This window comes from Lepisosteus oculatus, chromosome 2 (genome assembly GCF_040954835.1).
Source record: "Lepisosteus oculatus isolate fLepOcu1 chromosome 2, fLepOcu1.hap2, whole genome shotgun sequence".
Taxonomy (NCBI): domain Eukaryota; kingdom Metazoa; phylum Chordata; class Actinopteri; order Semionotiformes; family Lepisosteidae; genus Lepisosteus; species Lepisosteus oculatus.
The window spans coordinates 73,120,159-73,137,248 of record NC_090697.1 but is presented as its reverse complement, the minus strand read 5'-3'; the positions used below and the strand labels follow the sequence as shown (position 1 = coordinate 73,137,248).

Genomic DNA, 17,090 nt, shown 5'->3' with positions numbered 1-17,090 from the left:
CGAAAGGCAACATTTGAGGAAAAGGGCTTCAGAACCAGTTAACTACATATAATGTCCTTCCTTGCAAAAGACTTGAGAATTATTCCTTAGTTCTTCAGCTTTTATTAAGTTAGCAACTTTAAATACTTTTTGTGGCATTTTAGGAACAAACATTCCATTGTGATTTAAAAAAGCAAATCTTTCAAAACACTCTATTCTCAAGAATACATAAAAGCCCATTTGTGTTTTGCTGCCTAATTAAATCAGGACTGCAAAGGGACCAGCAAGTTAATTTCACTTGTGCTGGATTTGAACTCACGTTCTCCAGATGTGAAAGGTTCTTGGAAAACTGGATTAATTAGCTGCAGGCAAATTGAGAAACAGATGTTTCAGAAGTGTTGTATTACCTGTGATTAACGAAAGAAGCTCATAGTTTCTCTACTGAGATTAGTGAGGGCACTAAGCAAACCAGCTCTGAAGAAAGCTTTCTATGCCACAGTCATCCATTTGAGTAGGAAAAAGGCTCTACTTGCCAGCTAAATAGCACAAAATATTCCTTTCTGTCTGTATTATTAAAGTTAGAGAATTATGGGAGCAGATTGAATTGTTGCGAGAGCACATTTGCCATCTCTGGCACGGTGCCTGAAATCTGCCTGACCATATGATGGCTTTCTTATTTTACACTCTTTCCCGTTAAGCAAATGAACAGAGACGTCAAGCACAGCCATTCAGATCAGACTTGGCGTCGGACGGTTTCTGTGGAATCATTAAAGGCAACACTTGAAATCTGCTAGAATCACAGTGCCTGGAAGGCTGGGGTAACACTGCTAGAGACAGAGGCTCAGGAATGCATAAAGGTTTCCAATACAAACCACCTGAACGGCCTCAGCTTACTTATCTGTTCACGAGTCACAATGTTAATAGACCTGTGATAACACAGACTTCGGAAAAGCCATACTGCTAAGTTCCTTATTTTTTTATTCAGCATGAACACTTGTTTTTCCCAATTTATGCTACCTCACAGAAATATTATTGTACACAAATGGATGATATTCTGATTCAAAAAAGCAGATGAATAAGTATCCCGTAAGCAGGTGGGGCTCCGTTTCTTAGGTACAAACAGATAACTTAGAAATCTAAGGAAATTCTGCAATTCCATTAATAGGAAGACATGACTAATAACTTTGCAAAATTTTGGGATATCGTGGACACATGTTCCATAGCTGGGGTTGCTCTGAAATGCAGGACCTCACATTTTCATGTCGATATCCATCCCTCTGCTTACTGCACAGTGTCTGCACAAGTCTGTGATCTAGCCGGCCTCAGAAGTTAAGACATTTGTGGTGGATATACAGCTGTAAATGAACTTTTGTGCCTGGGCTCTCTCAAGCAGCTGTGTGCATCTTTGTGGGCTTATTTATGGAGTGCCTGAATGAGAACAGACTGTGCCGCTTACAGTTTTATGGAAATACTAATTTTCACTGTGGGACATTCTTAAGAGCGTAAACCTCAGCTTACTTGACATGCAGATATCGCAGTAAGCCTAAACATACTACCCTGCAGCTAATCGGATAATGTTAAAAATTCCCTTTGATACTGCCTGCAGGTAATACACAAACACATTGCCTTCCGACAGCAAGAGCCTGGCAAGCTGAAGAGCATTACCAAATCGCTCCAGCCCATCCATTATTGCTAAGCTGTGTGACCGCAATGTTCAGCTCTTTCAATGCGTTCATCTTTTGTTAGTCTTCAATGACCAGGTTGCTGTTGAAAGGCTATCTCCGAGTGCTGGATGCTTTTTCTTTCTTATACACTTCATCTTGCATGATGCAGATGACGACAGCAGTCCAAGTAGGGTGGGGAAGCAAATCATATCATGCACGGAAACATTGCTCAGAATTGGCTATTTTTTTTCTCTGTAGACTAAAAGCCAGATGAGGAAGTAGTTGGCTGGATCAGGGATAACTGGACTGATTTGCTGTCAGCATGTGGGACAAATACTAGGCTCTAGGCTGCTCTTCAGCAGTAAATAGCAGAGATGCTGTTATGCTGATGAGTGGCATAATTCACTTTAGATTGTGCATGCTCCTGAGAAGCATGTCTCTGATCTCAGATCTTGTTACTCTTTAACACTGTTTTAGCACGTACTGTCCCTTAAAATAGAACCATTCATATATACCTTATTAGGAACCAAAACCAAAACATGTTGAATGTGTTTTCTTTTACTGCACTGCACTTTTACACACTGTAAATACACAAAGAGTGCCACTTGTAAGTGGGTATACTTTAATATATAACACATAGAATCTCACTATTTAATCCAATAGTGTGAACCTTCATTTTGGCGGCTCTTATAAGCACTGGTACACCAGTTATTCAAAGAGTCACTGGAACTACTTTGTATTGTTTCAGTGGAATTAAACAGAAAACTTTGTTATTTCTTAAGCATTTAATCACCCCAGGCAGATCATGTTTATTTTACAGGAGACCGAAGGAATTTCAACAAGCAGCCTGGGATAGGACAGGTTTTCTAGAACTCGAATGTACTTAATGTCTTGTTCCTCTCCTGAAATGGTCTTGTGCGCAGCCGGATGTCAATCAGGCTCAACATTCACCGATGTGGCTTGGTTCCAGCGTTGAGCCGTACGACGCTGGCGTGTGTGAGCCGTGGCCAGGGTGCGTGTGTGAGGAGAACAGCTGCGTGGTGATGGTACCTGCTCTGAGGCGGCAGGCCCAGCTGGCACACTGAGCACCAGGGAGGAGAGAGAAAGGCCCCTTCCACGCCTGCTCTTCACACATTCTGCCACGGCTCCTCTCTCTCTCGCAAGCGCACTTTTAACTTCCATCTGTCAAACCCAGCAATAATTGCAACCAGATATAGAGACAGACTCCAGGGACCAGCAGACATGCACATCATTATCTGTTTTTTTTATTATTGTTCTTTGTTTTTTGTGTTGGAGGCTCAAACCCTTCTTTTCTTCTTCGTTTGAAAAAAAATAAACGCATGGTGCAAAAAAAATGTCGCTGCGTCTGTATGCTTCTCGATACTCGACAGGAAGTCAAATACCGTAGCATCTGCTCAACAGTAGAAAGTGCAGCTCGTCACACACTGATGAAATTCAACAATTCTTTGCAATGAAACATGATACTGTGTCCTTTCTACCTAAATCTTCACCTAATGCTCAATTTTTAAGTGATGTACTGCACGCTCCTATTCCGAACTATTGAATCTGCCTGCCCTCCAGCATTTAATGCAAAATGTTCAGCTGGACTCTGGGCTAAATGTTAAACATGCAACTTTTCACGCCCTTCAAAACACTGGAACTGAAGACAGGTAAAACGGAAAAGGGGTTGACTGAATATTTGATCAAGATACCTTAGAAGTCTTCTGTGTTCATAACCAAATAGTTTGATTCTTTTAGGCTGTAAGATAAGGGCATTCCATCAAGCCCATGAGTGTATCAACTCTCTCTTCTCCGGACTGATTCCAAATCAGCATTTTGTTTTTTGTAAAGAGGTGGAAAATGTGAATATAGACCTGTAACAAAGCATTTGTTCTGGACCCCAGGCAGACAACACAGTCCGGGGATGCGTGAGGAAAACACGGGGAAAAAAGCATGCGGGAGTCGGGAATGAAAACAGGGGGTGTATCCATGGTGGGCAGGTGTTCAGGGGGGTGAGTCCAGGGCAAACAATCCAAAACAGAGTCCAAAGGGAAATCCAAGAGGAAGGCAAAAGGAACAAAGCCGGGCGGTCCACCCGAGACGAGGACAAACAGGATTAAAAACCGGAGCGGGACCCGGTGGAGGGTCGGGGGGGAAAAAGGGGGAACGGGACCAGACACTCAGATCCTGGACTCGCTTGGTACGGGAACCAATGCAGAGCTCGGAACAGAGTGGGCGTCTGGCTTTTAAGGTGGGCTGGAAGGAAGCTGGAACAGGGGGCAGGTGCAAAAATCAAGTCCGAAGTGAAATAGCCGGAGCGCCCTTAAGGGGGAGGGACTACAATCGTGACAAGACCAAAACATTCTCACCATAGACACTTTAAGCCTGTTTCAAAAGTAGCTTCTTGGAGCTCAGTCTTTCCCATTTTATATAGCTCAGACTTTCACTACCTGCACGCAAGTGCCTACACTTGTCTACGTTAAGTTCCATTTTATCAGGTGCTTGCTCAGTCTTTAATTTGTTTTTTTTTAATTTCCTTTACAGTGTCTGTCATATATAAGATATATACAGATGGAATATACAGTACTTGGGATTATCTGTGAACTTGACTATTTTACTACTTATACCAGAATCTAGATCACTCACATAAGTTAAAAGCACAGACATTCCAATATAAATATTGGAATATATTCAATATAAAGATGCAATATAAATATTGTATATTTATATATTTATTAATATGCAATATACATATTGCAATATAAATATTGTAGGCTGAAAAAATGGAAAGAAGAATATGCTTAAGGGAGCTCATAGAACAAAAATACCTACTGCTGTGGTAAGAAAGGGAAACAGAAAGAAAAAACAGTTTCTGCTAAACAACAATTTTTGACTCGGACCAAAGATAGGCAGTGGTCTGATGAAAGTCCCAAAGGTGTTAAGGCAGCCAAGACAAAATATCTTAGGATCCTCTGCGGAGAAGAGAGAGTGTTCGAGAGAGGGTCGAGACAATAGGCACAAGCAAGGTCGGGGTATCCAAAGCCAAATCGTCAGCCAGGGTAAAGGTCCAGGAACGAGAAATGGGGGTCAGAATCCAGGGGAGTCCCCAAAGAAATCCAATCCGTTAGGCAAAGTCGTGATCAAAGAACGGGCAGGGAGGTCGAAATCCAAAAGAGACGATCAGAGAAGGCAGTTGAAAACGCGAGGTAGAAACTCAAGACAAGAAACCGATACCGAGCCTAGAGCAGTGTGTACAGAGGGTTTAAGTATGGCGTGTACTGGATAGGAGTTGATGAGGACTCATCATGAGGAACCGCTGTGGGTCATAGTCAACACGTGCGGAGGTGCTTGTAGTTAAGTGTAGTTATGTAGGTATGCGCTGAAGCCGATTAGCTCGTTTGCGAGAAATTCTCTGAGGCCCTGTGGTTGTTACAAAAGGTTTCTGATTATCCTATCTGCTAAAAGCTTTTTACCAAACTTAATCTCTACCAAACAGTTCAGAATACTGTATATTATGTCATTACATGGTACTGTGTCAGGACCCTACAGTATGTTGAAATACCAGATATTTCTAAACTTTAAAATTATACGCATATAGATCTGAGATGGGTCCAGGGACTGTGCTATTCCAAGATTTGTGAAGGGGAAAAATGTCTAATGGTATAATTGAGCCTTTGGATGCTCTCAAGTGAACAGACCTATGCTGTTTTTAAAAGGGACAGCTCAGAGTGTTGGAGGCCCTGAAATATTACTTGCTTGACTATGAGTTGTGTGTTTGATCTCTTGATCACAGACCATGACCCTCTGACAAGGAAAATAATGCCCATATAAAAATAGTTCTTGCCCTACAGTACATTAATATTATTTATCCAAATTTATTTAGTCCAATTTATTATGCAGCACTAAGTGACATATCTGCAGCATAATTCTGATGTCCTCTCTACAGTATAGTGCATTGTCTCACAGAGGCTGTAGCTCCATCCTCAGGATTCAGAAATGTAATGCTGCTGTCTTTGGGGGCTATCGGTGTAAGTTTAAGCAGTTGGATGGCAATTTGGGGGCACTCTGGAGAGAGATAAAGTGCTGAAGATTGCAAGAGAGGAATTTAGTGCATCCCGTTTCAATTTGATTTCTCTATAAATACAGAAAAGAACATAACTGGAGATGTCTAGTCTCCTGGTGAAATCAGACCAGTTTCTGTGTGAGAATCATCTTGCAATCTTGCAGCGAGAGCAGTCTTTTGGTTAGGTTAGTTTGAAAGTTGTCACAGAAGTGGGTTAAGTTCTGTGCTCTTTTGTTGACTCAGGGTTATTGATTAGGTTCATTTAAGAGTTGGCAAGGAGGTGGGTTTCAGACAAAGTTTAGTCCACGCCCATCGACTGAGGTTTAAACAGAAGGGAAAACAAACTAAGCCACTAAGTTATAGGCCATATTAGGGTGTGACGGTGCTTCTGTTACACCAGGGCATCAGTCCTAGCTCTGAGTTTCCTCATAGTGGTTAATGTAAGCAGGTTATCCTACTGTATGCCACATTCCCAGTGAAGGGCCACACTTTGATATCCTCAATACTGATAACTTCCAACATTCATCATTTACTATATTTGTCAAATATCTATAACAAACTCATCAATTCATGTGACCACTTGCCTTTTTCATTTATAAAACTGCAAGAATCCATTTAGTCATTTAGTAATTGTTTAAGCACTCTTTTTCTTGTACTGATCTATTTTAATTGCTCAGAAAGGTAAAAAGGTGCAACTATTGATCAAGCGACCAAACACTAACCTGAACTAGATGAACTATACCAGAGCTTTGAAACCTTCATGCGTTCATGAACAACCACAGGGGACAAGAAGCCCACTGCCTCTCCAAATAATTTGTTAATCAGCCTCATTAACTCATTGGGATTCCCATATAAGAGAATCAATCAACTTCAAATACCCCTGACCCTTTTCCTTTGATAGGGACCTCCTCCTCAGTCAGTTTATTGACATTTGGAGGGTGGTGGTGGAGGTGGGGAGAAATTGGCCGTAGTAATCCAGAGCACACAAACACAGAACTAATCTCGTGGAACTGAGCTGCCCATTAAACTCGGCATCAGTTGCAAGCCACTTCTCCTAAATATGTTAACCTTCCTGTAATCTTGTGCAGAAGAGCTCTATGATTTGATTCCTAGCATTTGCAGTTCATTTCAAAGAGTCAAGCAAGGTCACCCGAGGCTGGGCTGCAATCTGCCCCCACTACAGATGGCCTCCACTTACTCACTCTGGCATTCCGGTTCTTTGTTCAGATTTTTATGGATGCATTCTCACCTACAGTAATAATATAATTGCTGTATATGAGTGCCCTTCGACCAGAACCCTCTGATGCTCTGATATCGATGAAAATTAATTTGTGTACACAATAAATTGCCATGCATTAACCACACTGTTAGGTGAGGCTGACAGACCTAATTACTCTTTTCAGAGAGCACGTACCCATTCCAGTTGTTTAACACAGCACTATCCAATGATCTCCACTTATTCTGAATGTGTGTAATTTTGCCTCCGATTAAATTATCATTGAGGCCTTTAACTCAATGTGTTTATGTTTCTCACAGCATGATTTGCATGAATTGTAATTTCATTCTGGGTGTCCCGGTTTCCTTCCACAGTCCGAAGGCATCCTGATAGGCTACCTGGCTTCTGAGAAAGTTAGCCCCTGGTAGGAGGGTGTTCATGTCTGTGTGTGCCCTGCGCCGGACTTGTGTCCCATCCAGGGTGCATCCTGCCTGTGGCGCTGGATTGGATAAAGCTGTTAGAAAGAGGATGGATGGATGGTTTTTCATTCCTCACAACTGATCCTGCAACAAGTTTTGGATTGAATACTGAAATGTCCTTTACAGGTATGCGTAAACTATGAGACCGAGTCCAGACACAGAAAAAGTAATACTCTTACTTATGCTGATTAGGTACATATACTGTATAGCATTTTATAGTATTTATAGTGGAGATGGAGACATTCTGGCATTATTTATCCTTTAACCTGATACTTTCTTATGAAAATTTGAAAAATAAGTTGCCTTATAGTGAGCATGACATACAGTAGACTCAATTTCATGCACTCCATACTATTCATACTACTCACAGCATTGGAAAAAAAAAAATTAATGTTTCTGATTTTTGTTTTTTTCTTCCTGGGAATGGAGTGCATGCGAAAAACAAGTTACCTCATTATGCAATGTTAAACACTGCAAAGCATAGTAAAAAGTGGGCAATTGCGCATTTCCCTTTACGTTTGTACTGTTTCTATATGGACGGCGGCACAGTAAAGACCATGCAACACAGAACATGGTACGAAGCAAGGCGCCGGAGTGAGTAGAAGGTTATGTTAAGCTTGTCTTGTAGCTGGTCTGTGAACAACTCTCCCCTGGGAGTGAAGGGTTAACTGCTCGCTCTGCTAGTTTCTACAGCTGCTGCACAAACCCCACTGCGCTGTAATGAAGAGTCTGAGGACGCAGAGCGCGGCGAGAGAAATGAGGTGTGATGGGAATCAGAGGAATCATCAGGCTAGGAGGCGGGAGAGAGACAGCTATTAACGGGCCAGAGCGTGATCTTTAACGCTCGCTAACAGCAGGGAAATGGAGCCTCGTATTCCTATGGATTAGGCTCCAAGTGCCCTGGTGATAACAGCACAATCCCACAGGGAATTCCTATTAACTGCCAGAGAAAAACTCAACGACAATGGAATTATTTGTGCGGGAGTTCATCGGACAAGATTTCTTGGTACAGGAAAAAGTTACTGAATTGTGCTTGAGGGGAGAGGGGCAGAGCTGAGATCTCATTGGAATAACATGCATCTTGAGCATGGTTACTGCAAAGTCAGTGCACCTTTTCTGTGCTTCTACGTGTGTTTCCGCTGAGAACAAATGAGGTCGTGAGCCTTTCTCTCAGTACATGGCAACGATCAGGAAATCTCAATTCCATTTTGCCTCAAGAAAGGGAAGGTGATAGTCCGAGAGATCAAATGGCACAGCGATGAAAGAAGACAGGGATCCTAAATTGCCACCTTGAGTTAGTCAAAAGAGCCAAACAGCAAATGAGATGAGACCATTCCCTGAAATAAAATTATCCTAACACGTGATCCCCACTTCAGTTTCTTAGGACAGAGTAGGAAAGATCACTTGTTACAAACAGCAACATAGGACAGAGCTGGGTGTTTCCAAGTTATCTTGTTGTAAACAATAACGAAATATTAGCATATATAACAAAAAGCATAGACACTAGTGAAAGTAAAGAAACACATTTAACCTGTTTTACCTTAAACCTCAATAATAAACAAGACTGTGATGCTTCAAGTAGCTCAGTCTAAGTGTTTGCCACGATGTTTATTTGATTTGATTTATACTGAGGGTGTGGTGAGTTCCATCTACTAGTGCAGCAAGGACTGAATGGCACAGAAATGTTTGAGAAAGGGAAGATCTCTGAGAAAAAAACTTTGTCACGTAAATGTGAGCCACCAACCCAACTTTTTCCTCATCTGCAAATGAGACGAATTGTTAAGACTCAAGTGGGTGTGAAAAGGATGCTGTTGTCATAAAATCATGTGGCGTATCTTAATTTAAAATGCATTATCACACAGATTATTACCCTAAATAGCCAACCTTCAGGAAATTGACTTGATTTGACTTGCTTTCATTGACTTGGTTGGACTCAAAGAATGAAGTATCAGTGGTGTGATTTGTGATTAATTATTAGATTTCCAAGATGGAGCTAAGAAATGTATGATTTATTGGGTGGACTTCAAACACAGGAAGGAATTAGATTTCTAACAGGGTTAAGGATCTGGTTTAATCTAACAGAGGTTGCTGATAATCTCAGGAAATTTACATATTTTGAGGACATATTTGAGGAAATATTGAGGACATTGATTACTGTGAGGGTAAAGTATTAAAAACACGAACACTTGGAAGCACTACTGTATGCTGAAGAGGCTAGCTGTGATGCTGGCCAGGGTGTTCAGGGTAGGATAGTCTCCCTTGAAAGAAATTTATAGCCTGTCAGTCACACATAAGCCCTAACAGTGAGCATTGTGTAGCATCATTCTTGTAAATACAATATCTCAATAGAGGGCTCCCATCACAATATCACAACACTAAATCCAGCCACCTCCTTACCTATCAAAACCTATTGATATCCTGAATGACTCCTGGCGTGGCACCCCAAGATACTGCAGACAAACAAAGCATCTCCTCATTGAGATTCATGACGTCACGGCTATTGCTGTTATCTCTGGCAAGGGCCACTGTCCACCCACTGACACCATAACTCAGCTTGACATCACCACAGGAAATGGTCATCTCAGTCTGGCTCAATTCCAGGGATAGCCTCCTTACACATGAAGGTTTAAAGGTCTTTTGACTGCCCACAAGCCAAATACTGGAGACTATTTCTTATGACTTTGTTACCCCATTTGTTTTCATGCAATTTTATCTAGGTTAGTTCTCAATGCTCTCTAAATGTCTCTTCCAAACCAAGACTATAGACCACACTGCTGTTTATACTGCTTCAAATTTAGTTCAAATCCTACAGTAGGTCATGTCACTTGTCATCTGTGACCAGGATTCTCCAAGCGGGGATGCACAATTGATAGAGCACCATCAGTGGAAAAAGTTGGGATTCATTTCCCAAGAATCTCTCAGAAAAAGACACAGACTCCTTAGACATCTCAGGGTTCTGCAGGACTGCAGACCTGTACCCATCCTCTGGCACTAACCCTCCTGTCAGGCGATGTGGAGCACCAGGAATGTGCCAGTCAGGGAGCAAAGCACACCTTTTCTTGATCTCTCTGTATTGGTGCAAGAGTTATTATTCTGAATGGGGGTTTAAAAAGCAATTCAAGACTGAAGGGTGAATATAAAAATAAAAGAATAAACAGCTTTAGATATAATGTAACTTAAGTCCCGTAAATGAGGCACTGAAAAACACCACAGATTTCGAGATATTTCTGATGGCAGAAAGCATAATCTGAACAAGCTTCTTTTTCCATAGTCGAACATGTCCAGAAAAGAGGGAGACCCTCGGCGAGTTTAAAAGTTCACGCTTTATCCCTGATCAAACTGGAAACAATGTCATTCACACTGCTTTCTGTTAATTTCCTTTCTTTGTTCCTTTTTTCTCCTTTTCAACAGTCGAAGCACAGCGATCTCCTGACAGGACTGCTTCATTTCATTAAATGGGAGATACATCCACTGCACACTGAGAGCAAAGCAATACATTGACATGAAATCCCTCTTAAGTAGCAAGAACACTTGAACTTGTTTGGTAATTAACAGGTATCTGTGTTGTGATTAAGAAATGGAGATGGCTTAACAGCTATTGATCGAAGCCTAAAGCGAGGTTGGATAATCAATAATAAACTGAAAAAAAGAACTAAGGAATGCCTGTAGTCTTCTATAAATTTGATTTTAACTATATATTTGATTATTTCAGTAAGTTATTTGATGTGGTGGTGCATCATTCCATGGCTTAGAAACCTGCGTCTTGTGCCACAGAACTGCAAAAAAGCAAATCCATTTTCTTCATTTTTCAGGTATTTTGTTTCTGATTTGTTCCAATTGGTTTTCTTGGTTTTCTTTTCTTCGTCCATTGTATTTATTCCATTAGAATAGCTTATAAAGACACTTTTCATCTGAAAGACAGATTCCCAGCTCGATTACCAGTTATAAAGTGAAAAGGACAAATAGTGTTAAAGGTACAGAGCAAGAGCTTAAATTTAGTTTGAAAAACGATGATTTTGACTTAGCATGCATTTCTGAATTTGTGGATACAGCATCTGAATTCCAGAAATGCTCTTTGAAGACACTTCTGTTCTGTCCTTCATTGTGCATTGCTGAGCGCTGCGCAGAAGTCATTTTAGTGCCAGATTGGACTGATACTAAAGGAGAGGAAAACAGAGGAGCACGCAGGTCATTCCCATCATAGGAAATGCAACAAATAAGAACGAGACCAGCAGAAACATACAGGTAGATGACTTTCAGGTGGAGTTATTAAATTTGATTCTAAAAAAAAAAACTTCACAGGATGGGAAAGGGGTTAAAAACGTTGCCTGTCTGATGGATCTTTAACAGAGCAAAATTAAGCTGTGTGACAAGGCACAGGGGGCAGAGGAGTGGCAGGAGGTCAGTGCCGCAGTGGTAATTGAATCCTGTCTCTTGCATGGACCGATGCCATCCGGTGATTGACTGAAATGGAAATGCCATTCGCACAGTTGTTGTGACATTAGCAGGGACTGGCTGCTCATCAGCTTTGCCAGCAACCTAGAGGTCACCTGCCTGGAGGGGGCTGGTGAGGATGAAGGGGGAAGTTGGATACAGGTCCTGTCCATTAAAGTAAAGGGCCCCCCCCTCAACACACACAGGTAGACGCTGAGAGCTAATGACAAAGGACACTGCTGCATGGGGCAAAGACGGAGAGCGAGGGGAGAAATCCTTTTTTTGGAACAGAGAAAGGATTGAGCTGTCTGGTTTAACTACAGTGTGTTTTTGGCATTCGCTGCCCATTAACTGAAATTTGACTCGAAGACTATATGAAACCATTATTTTTAAAAACACACCTTTTAACCTTAGTCATGACACTGTACATATTTTCATATGCCACAGGGCTTTGCAAAAATAATTATGCGCAAAATATTACAATCAAGTCACAATCAAGTAGACGAACACGGTCATCACTGAGAGAGGACACTTAGACCCTTTGCATCCTTTCTGCTCTGCCATTGACCTGTATTGTCTTAATAAGTGAGTATCAGTGCCAAGCTTCTACAAGTGAGAACAGAAGTCATGCTACAGTATGTGCTGACATGCACTTGACATCTTCCAATACTGATGCTGTTAGATACTCATTCCTGAAAAACATTATGGCGTATTTCTGTGCCCATAACATGACACAACAAGTTTAATAAGTCCCCCACGAAACCGTCAACCTCAAAATATAAGAAATGGTTTAATTGTGAACAACTAAGTAGATGATTACTGGAATAAAGTAGTTAGTAGAAATTATTTAGAACAAAAATCTGAATCCTTCTCATTCCAGCAGCTATATCACCCTGTAACTCACACCTGGTAGCCCACTGAAGCTCAGCAGGTGTGAGCCTGGTCAGTACCTGGATGGGAGATCTCCTGGGAAAGCTAAGGTTGCTGCTGGAAGAGGTGTTAGTGGGGCCAGTAGTGGGCCCTCACCCTGTCCTAATGCCCCAGTATAGTGAAGGGGGTACTATACTGTAAAAAGGCGCAGTGCTTAGGATGAGATGTAAAAGTGAGGTCCTGACTCTCTGTAGTCATTAAAAATCCCAGGGTGTTTTTTGAAAAAAGTAGAGGTGTAATCCTGGCGTCCTGGCCAAATTTCACATTGCCCTCCTATTAATCCCCATATATTAACTGGCTTCATCACTCTGTTGTCCTCCCCACTGAGAGCTGATGTATGGCGAGCATACTGGTGCACTACGGCAGCTGTTGCATCACCCAGCTGGACACAATGGTGGTGGAGGAGAGTCCCCATTACCTGTAAAGTGCTTCGACTGGAGTCCCCAGATGGTCCATAGAAGTGTATTATTATTACTTGCTAGTTTTATCAAGGGGAGTGGAGCTCACACTATTGAATCATTACACTGAAGACCACTTAATTTACAGGACAGCAGGTTGAGTGTAAAAATATAGGCAAAGCTGGACCATTTGGTATCTAACCCCTTACCAAAAGCAGCACACAAATTCAGAGACAAACCAGTTGCAGGTGCAGTCAGTGTCTCGCATTTTAAGGGGCCCATTCCAAATCCCCCGCAGAAAGCAAAAAGGGTAGGGTTACTACTACACTGTTTCTGCGCCACTGCACAACTTACACAGAACAGGAAGATTATTAAACTTGAAGCAGACAACAAACTTTCTTTTTACTGAGTACAGTATATTTGTAGCCACTGGGAACGAGTATTCATTTACAAAAATTGACATTGACATAATTAAAATTTGACAATGGCATTCCTACAATGAACCATGGTCAGCTTGAAAAAGCAGGAATTCACACTTACTATTATATAGTAGTTCACCACGTAGCACAACAATACTGTTCCATAGAATTTATCGCAGCTTCAGAATTAAAAAGAAGAACGGGGGTTTCCTCCAGTCAAGGTGCTTGTCCAAGTGCAGGCCGATTGGGACTTCGAACCTGTGTCTTGTCATTAACAGACCTTGCCCAGGATTCCTAGAGAGGCTTGGCGCAACCGGCTGAGACCCGTCAAGGACAGGGTGGATTAATGGGCCTGGGATTTCTCGGCTTGCAACAAAACAGCGCCCCCTGTGGTCAGCCAGGCTCCTGCAGGTGACTTCGGGGAGGGACACACTGCTCCTCCACTCAGAGCTGAACCTACAGTCCAGGGCTACAGTGTCGGTGCCGAATGGCTTGAAGGTGGGATGGCTGGAGGACTGTGCTCCTCTTGCTCATTCCCCTCTGTACACTACAAACCGAGACACGTAAAACACACAACCAGTGCTACACATTGGAAATATATTAAAAAAAATTAAATGTAATACAACATACATTTATACTGTATAGTCATTAACTGCTATGTACTGAAGAAAATAAACTGACAATTAGCCAGCTCCTGTGTTTAAAATATACATGTTTCAAATAATTTGGATTTGAATATATAACCTATCACACCTAATACAAAAATAATAATTTTACCAAGTGCTTTGTTTTGGTGCTTACTAATGCACTTCATACTGTGACTTACAGCTTTGCCAAAAGTGTGTTGCTCTTCGCTGAACAGGTTTCATTTCCAAAGACGTAGTACAGCTTATTAAAATACAATGTGCTGTCAGTTCGAAACTTTCCTTTAAAGCAGAACCCAGCAATATTTCAAAGTGCTGTTGATTGCACTATCCCTCTTTTTGCACTAACAGTGCTACAAAAGTGGAATAGACAAATTCTGCAGTGAAAACAATTCCTATCATTTTAATGCATCTGCAGGTTGCATGCACAGTAACACGAGACACTAATGGTCTGTCTAGTGTAAAATCAGCCTCAGTCTGTGCTAAAACAATTCAGAAGACATCACTAGATTTAGTTGTGTGCTTCCATTGCATTGGGATGGAACATTGCCACATTTCTCCTGGGGTCTAGACATAAAAAGTAACAAAACCTCTCTGCCACAGACCTCATGGGGTTTTTAACTTCTTGTAGCGTGTAATCAAGCCAATTTGCAGATATCACATCAACCATTAAAACAGATGAGAAGACAGTAGGATGAATTATGGCAGAACTGTTTTGTCATGGTACAGTGGAATTTTGCCTACAGATACTGAGCTGTCAAAAAAAAGACGTTCTGTGAGTCACGAATGATTGGAGCTTCTGTGACCAAGAACATTTTTGGGTCCCAGGAAACTCCACATTTTGACATTCAAATTCCCAACTTGGACCAGAAGTACTGCACCACATAGGAATCTTAAATGTGGGTTAGTGATTCCTACTGGATTGTGATGTACTTTACGTCAGAGGCTTTATTTATTAATTTGACTTCCTATTTTGTTTGAGATCTATTTAGCCAAACACCAGTTTACTCTTTTCTCTGCAACATTTTCTTCCACAGTTCAGGTTCACAGCCTTCCAAAATACAAAAAAACCCTGCTGTTAATTTATCACTCTTTTAATCCACACAAATCAATGGAACTCGCAGCATTTATTTATAAAGCTTATGAATAAAAAACTGTAAATAGCTTTATTAGCATTGTGATGACAGAATTGTTGCACTTGTCTGGTGCAAGCAGAACTATGTTTTGTATGCAAACGGTAAATTACCATTGTGCCCGTATTTCTGGGATGATACAACGGATGAAGACTTTAATTACTAACTTGTAACATTAAAGAGCAAATGCTACACAGAATATGAGATATTTCAATTCCTGTCTGTTTCTATTTGTGTGAAATTTCACTGGATCAACATAAACTGAATTGTAGCAGCTGTACCAGTGCCTAAATTGTCAACCTATCGGGAGGGTTTAAAGGACTAAATATTCATACACACTGAGAAAGACAGTCAAATCTGAGGGAGAGAGAGTGATGCCCACATTACACATTACACATTATAATCAAAAAGCATTAGCTTGCCAATAAGTACACAAGACTTCATTAATTCCTGGTATTATCATACCCTGGCATTGTTAATGCTGCTTTCTACCTAGAATCCCATCTATTTATATCTCAGCCTCACTCCCACACAAGCAGAGTGTGAAGTGGCTCACGGGACCACACACAGCTGAGAGCAGGGAGCCAGGCAACAGCTCTGCAATGTAGCGCCTTTGCTCAGCACAGCCACAAAAACACATTAACACCTCCTCTTAATGCCTGCTAATGCCACCTGATAGTCATTTATACTGCACAAAAAGAAATAACTACCTGCGTTAACGTTGAGCTGTGCCATAAGCATCTTATTATCGACAGCTTTGTGAAGGTGGCAGCTCAAGCCTCAACAGAGCTAACAGCTTTTTTTCATGAACCCTTCTGCCCAGGATGAATTTCTTTTACTGTACTGTATATCTATGAGTGTTATTACTCCTGCTCTGTTGGTGCAACAAGGTAATTATTTTAAAACATTTCCAATGAAAGCTAGATTTGTCTCCTCTAGGTTACAACATAGTTGAGGGCATCACTATGCATTAGTTACTTAGTCCACTTATTCTGATGCCAGATCCAAAGCCATTGGCAGTGCCCCAGTGGCACATATGGTCTACACAGTCTATCCAGGGTACAATGTTGTAATCCAGTCTGTGCTGCTCACCATTTTTGGCCAGGGCTCCCTGGTAATAGTGCAAAATTGACTGGGCATCAACAGATTTGGTTGGGGGACAGAAGTTAATTTTTATTTGTCGTGCAACAGCTCCCCCTGTGGCTGGCCAGGCTACCTGCAGCTCCATGCAGCGTCGTTCAGACTCGCTTTTGTCCTCCAGGCAGAAGCAATCTATTCCAAATCAGGAACCTAGTTCAGTGGGTGAAGCTGGGGTTACGATGAATATTTACAGTAAAACTGTGATTTTAAAAACATTTGCTAAATCCGGGGTTGGTGACCAGTGTCTGTTGGGAAATCCAAATTAATAAATGCCCCCAATAAAAGTCTCCATTTGAAAAAAATGTTTTTGAAATGCTATTGAAAAAATGCATAGGAAAAATAGATTACAGTATACATTAACTTACAATATACAGATACACTTAAATACTTAGAGTCTTTATTTGTATCATATGTCTGTCAGTTGATGCTTCTTATTGGATCATTCGCACTTCGTTAATTGACCAACAGACCTGAAAATAGGTTCTGTAAAAACTCAACAAGCCATCGAAAATGTTTACTTTATTTGCTTAGCAAAGCAGATGATCTACACAGAACTGTGAATTAAGCACTGTACATATACTGTACAGTACC

At 41.3% G+C, this 17,090-nt stretch overlaps 1 protein-coding gene across 3 annotated transcripts in view; it reads right to left on the bottom strand.

Moving 5' to 3' along the window:
• Window positions 1-17,090, bottom strand: part of LOC102688494 (phosphatidylethanolamine-binding protein 4) — a 121,862-nt gene that overhangs the window by 69,436 nt on the left and 35,336 nt on the right. The window lies entirely within an intron of this gene.